Here is a 6000-nt window from a genome sequence, read left to right on the forward strand (position 1 = left end):
GTTGTGGGGGGAGGTACTCATTTTGGAAGTGTGCTGCTCATTTGACTGCTATATGGAGCAGGCCTTTGCCGGGAAGCTGCTTAAGTACCAGCCCCTTGTGGCACGCTTGGACAGCCTCGGGTGTAGGTGCAAGCTGGTGGCGCTGATATTCGGCAGTCTCAGCCACGTACACAGGCTTGCAGTGCGTGGCCTCCAGATTGCCGGCCTGATAAAAACTAGGGCAAAGCAATTGGCTAGGTACTGCTCCGTTTCAGCTGTCGTGGGTTGCCTAGCTGTTTGGAGAAGGAGGTGCTTTCTGTCCCCTTGAGTGCCAGGCATACAGAGACCTTTGAAATATGTGGATCCTTTTTGTGTAAGTTTGATTGGTGGATTTAAGTATTTAACACGTGTGAGTGGATAGTGTACTGCAGGTGTGTGTGTGGAGATGTTAGAGGGTTGTTTGTCTTGCCTTTCAACCCCGCTATTCCCTCCTCCTCCAGCCCCTAGAGTTGCAGCAGGCACTCCCTCCCTCAGGGCTGGGCAGATTGTGTCTGGGGCTGGTCATCTGGGAGCCTTGTGGCTCTATCATAACTGCCCTCTCATAAGCTCACCAGTCCTGTTATTTTGCACGCTCAACCCTATCAGCAAATGTATACGTTTCCATGCCGCCTTGTTTTAGTCCGGGCTTAGAATGCTAGCTTTAATTAGCTGAGTTTCTCTTTGGAATCAAGCCTCATTAGTTTATTTGTTTGCCCATGCATGCTTTTTTATGTATTAAATCGGTGGGGTCACATGATTCCAACATGCCTCATTTTGTTTGTTAATTTTCTGATTAGTTCAACAGGATGTTGCTCAACCCCCACAACCAGAGTGTGGCATAGACACTGCACTTTGCCTCATCAAATCAGAAACGTGACTTCTTGGTTCAAGACCTGTGCTACTGCAGGGCCACCTCATACTGCTCAGAAGACCACAGAGAGACATCAGCGGTCACATGATTAGAGCACCCCCAACTGGAAGGATCCCACAGTAACACCCACAATCAAGTCCCTGAGGAGGTTACTTGAATGCAGAGAATAGGGGACCATAGCAGCATATATTTGACTAACAGGGTAAAAGTTGACTGCTTATTCTAATCTGCACCTGTAAACAATGTGCAGAGTCACTGAGAGCCGTGCAAGATCTCCTGGGAAGGTGTGTGCTCCTTTTGTGTGCTGTGCAGTCTGTCGCGGACACGTTGATGTACCAGGCCCATTGATCATAAGCACGAGGGAGAGCATTACTCCACAATGCTCCGGTTGCGTCATGGTTGCCACTCAGACCCTGCTCAGCTGTGTGAGCCTATCCCAGTCCGGCTTTGACACATCATATGATGTCATTAGATGGACTGGGTGTATGGCCCCAGATTTTTTTGGTCCAGCCCTGAACCTTTTGATGGTAATAATAGAAATAAAATAAATAATAATAATAATAAACAGCACATAAACAAAAGCATGCTCGTCAGACATCTCATTCCAAAATCATGGGCATTAATATCAAGTTGGTCCCCCCATAACAGCCTCCACTCTTCTGGGAAGGCGTTCCACTAGATGTTGGAACATTGCTGCGGGGACTTGCTTCAAACTGTTGACACAAAGTTGGAAGCACAGAATCGTCTAGAATGTCATTGTATGCTGTAGCATTCAGATTTCCCTTCACTGGAAGCAAGGGGCGTAGCCTGAACCATGAAAAATGTCCCCAGACCATATTTCTCCTCCACCAAACTTTACCATTGGAACTATGCATTTGGGCAGGTAGTGTTCAGTTGGCATCCGCCAAACCCAGATTTGTCCGCCAGACTGCCAGATGGCGAAGCTTGATTCATCACTCCAGAGAATGCATTTCTACTGCTCCAGAGTCCAATGGCGGCAAGCTTTACACCACTCCAGCTGACGCTTGGGATTGCGCATGGTGATCTTAAGCTTGTGTGCGGCTGCTCGGCCATGGAAACCCATTTCTTTCTTCCGAAAGAGAGGCAAGAAAAGCGAGCAGGTTGAGCACGAGCAGGCAGCAGTAAATTAAGTAGAGAGGGCAGAACAGCCAGAAAGTCAAAGTGTAGCAGCAGCAGAGTTAGCCACAGGTTTGTGCAGGGTTGGTGGTAGTCTACTAGCTAGTCTCCCTCAGCATAAGGTTTGGCTAATGCTAATAAGCTAGCATTAGCGCTCAGCATCCTTAAACTATTGGGTGTCAGTTATTTAACAGTATATTTAGTGAATAGGCAAGCTAAGAATGTTGATATGTCATAATATTAGGAAAGGTGTTTCTTTCCAGCGAGTGTATTTGATGGTTTCGTTTCTGTAGCTAGCTTGGCTGGCTAGCCACTTTAGAAGATACTAGCTGAGAAAAGAGATGAGAGAAAAAAATTGTCTGAAGCGCATATCTTGTGACAGTGACACAGTGCCACTCTGTGGACTGAAGCTGAACTTTACTTCAACTAGATATTGAACCCTGTTTAAATGGGCAATGTTGAGATGGTAGAACTGACTAAATTCAATTAATCATATAGGTCTTATAGGCTATGTAACTTTGTAAAAAACTGCCCATTATTACATTGGTGAAATTATTTCATTGAGCTATTATTTGTAGTACTCCTTTTATTCACTGAGCTACTTAGTTATGTGTCCTCAAATGTTAGTAATTTAAAGATCTCACATTAGCTGGTAGAACTGATTGAATTACGCATAACTTATTCAATTTTACAGTTTGTTTTTGTGGCTCATGTGTCTTCATATTCTTACAGCCAAGCAGATATGTAACTTCTTAACTGTCACATTTGGACCTGTGTTGCTCTGTTATGCGGACACAAGCATTTTTCTTTACGCTTGAGTTGTCCTGGTCTCGTTAGTATACAGTAACTTTAAAACTAACTAATGACATGTTGCACCTCTAACTTGCAGATGAGCCAAGGAAGAGGATAGATGAGAACAGCAGGCCAGTGGAGCACTTAGAACAGCAACAGCCAGGGGCAACTGGTAGAGAAAAGGAGGATATAGATGACCAGGACACAGGCCCAAAACAAGTTAAGCTACCCCAGTATCCCCTTGACCGTGTATAATTGCAAAACTAAAGAGACACACCGCAAAAGACAGACAGAAACAGAAGAATAGGATATGATGGAGAGAGACACACCAGACAAGACACAGAGACCGCAACAGAAGAATAGGATATGATGGAGAGAGACACACCAGACAAGACACAGAGACCGCAACAGAAGAATAGGATATGATGGAGAGAGACACACCAGACAAGACACAGAGACCGCAACAGAAGAATAGGATATGATGGAGAGAGACACACCAGACAAGACACAGAGACCGCAACAGAAGAATAGGATATGATGGAGAGAGACACACCAGACAAGACACAGAGACCGCAACAGAAGAATAGGATATGATGGAGAGAGACACACCAGACAAGACACAGAGACAGCAACAGAAGAATAGGATATGATGGAGAGAGACACACCAGACAAGACACAGAGACCGCAACAGAAGAATAGGATATGATGGAGAGAGACACCAAGAACAGCACAGGTTATAACAGAAGAGGACAGCCAGCAACAGACAAGACACAGAGAAAGTGACTGAAGAGGGCAGATGAGAGAGAGAGAACAGAGGTGGGTTGAGCACACAGTAGACTATCACTTCAAGCTGCTCTATAGATTCTAATGAGTTGTATTTATTTGTACAGATAACAGGTGAAATACAGACAGTTAAAAAGTGAAAAATGGTTTACAAAGAATTTTCAGCAGAGGCGAAAAAGTCTGAAATTAAAACAATTGTTTACTTTTGGGTCGTTTCACTAATTCAGTGCCTTTTGAGAAGTGTAACTTTTGATTTCACCTAATTGTAACATTCTGTCATACAGAGCACATGTTCAACTTCATAAAAAACACGTTTTCCCATCTCAAGAGGAAAATAAAACTTGTTAAACTCTGAGTTGGTTTTTGTGCCCTATACAGGGCCTGGTGAGTTTGGGGCGACAGGTAGCCTAGCGATTAAGCATAACCAAAAGGTTGCTAGTTTGAATCCCAGAGCAGACCAGGTGAAAACAATCTGTCAATGTGCCCTTGAGCAAGGAACTTCACCCTAATTGCTCCTGTATGTTGTTCTGGATAAGAGCATCTTTTTTAATTTTTATTTTACCTTTATTTAACCAGGCAAGTCAGTTAAGAACAAATTCTTATTTTCAATGACAGCCTAGGAACAGTGCCTGTTCAGGGGCAGAATGACAGATTTGTACCTTGTCAGCTCGGGGGATTGAACTCGCAACCTTCTGGTTACTAGTCCAACGCTCTAACCACTAGGCTACCCTGCCGCCCCAAATTTCTGCAAAATTAGGGGTTTCCAAAACTTTTTCACTCCAGCATTGGGGGTACATCCCACACCCCAAACCAGACATAACTCGTTCCAAGTGTCCAAGAGATGTCATGTGGTCTGCTGCCATCTAGTGGACAAACTGGGAATCAGACGGGGATATATTTACATCAATGGATAGGTAGAGACTTCAGCTTTCTCCTCATATGTCTAGTAAAACTATCCAGACCCTTTGGATTTCTTCAAATTTTATTGTGTTAAAAAGTGGGATTAAAATGTATTTAATTGTAATTTCTTGCCAACAATCTACACAAAATACTCTGCCAAAATGGATGAAAAATGTATAAAAAAAGAAAAAAAGATTAAGTATGTAGTAACTCAAATACAGTCATTGCATAAGTATTCAGCTCCCTGGGTCAATACATTGTTAGAAACACCTTAACCCACAGCATCGATTACAGTCTTTTTGGGTAAGTCTCTAAGAGCTTTGCACATCTGGATTGTGCAATATTTGCCCATTAGTCTTTTCAAAATTCTTCAAACTCTGTCAAGATGGGGATCATGGATAGACAGCAATTTTCTAAATATTACTTAAGTAAAACTGTAACCAATCAGGAACATTCACTTCCTTATTGGTAAGCAATTCCAGTGTAGACGTGGCCTTTTGTAGTAGGTTATTGTCCTGCTGAAAGGTGCACTCCTCTCCCAGTCTCTGGTGTGAAGCAGACTGAAGGTTTTCCTCGAGGATTTTACCTGTGCTTAGTTCATTCCTGTTTATTTTTATCCTGAAAACCTCCCCAGTACTTGCCGATGTCAAGCATACCCATACGATCATGCAGCCACCACCATGCTTGAAAATAAAGAGGCAGTTAATCAGTGATGTGTTGGATTTGCCCCCAAACAAAACCATTTAGGCCAAGAAGTGTATTCCTTTGCTGTGTTTTTTTTGCAGTATTACTTTAGTGTTTTGTTTCATACAAGATGAATGTTTTTGATTCTGTATATGTGTATTCTTCTTTTCACTCTGTCATTTAGGTCGTTATTGTGAATCGCAACAATGTTGTTGCTCCATCCTCAGTTTTCTCCCATCACATCCATTGAACTCTGTAGCTGTTTTAAAATCTCCAATGGCCTTATGGTAACATCACTGAGCAGTTTCATTTTAATATATAGATTATTTTAACCTTTATTTAACTAGGCAAGTCAGTTAAGAACAAATTCTTATTTACAATGACGGCCTTGGAACAGTGGGTTAACTGCCTTGTTCAGGGGCAGAATGACAGATTTTTACCTTGTCAGCTTGTCAGCTTAGATCTTGCAACCTTTCGATTACTGGCCCAACGCTCTAACCACTAGGACACCTGCCGCCCCATTCATGTCCTGTAGCTCAGTTCAGAAGGACAACTGTATCTTTGATGTGTCTGGGTGGTTTAACACATAATCCACAGCATAATTATTAACTTGATCATGTTTAAAGAGATATTCCACATCTGATTTGTTATTGTTACCCATCTAACAATCACTACACTTCTTTACAAAGCTTTCTAAAAGCTCCCTGGTCTTTATAGCTTAAAAATCAATACTTGACCGAGGGACCTTACAGATGTCGTATGTACTGTATTGGGGACAGAGGAAGGGTTAGTCATTCAAAAATCATGTCAACCCC

Source organism: Oncorhynchus keta, chromosome 12 (assembly GCF_023373465.1).
Source record: "Oncorhynchus keta strain PuntledgeMale-10-30-2019 chromosome 12, Oket_V2, whole genome shotgun sequence".
Taxonomy (NCBI): domain Eukaryota; kingdom Metazoa; phylum Chordata; class Actinopteri; order Salmoniformes; family Salmonidae; genus Oncorhynchus; species Oncorhynchus keta.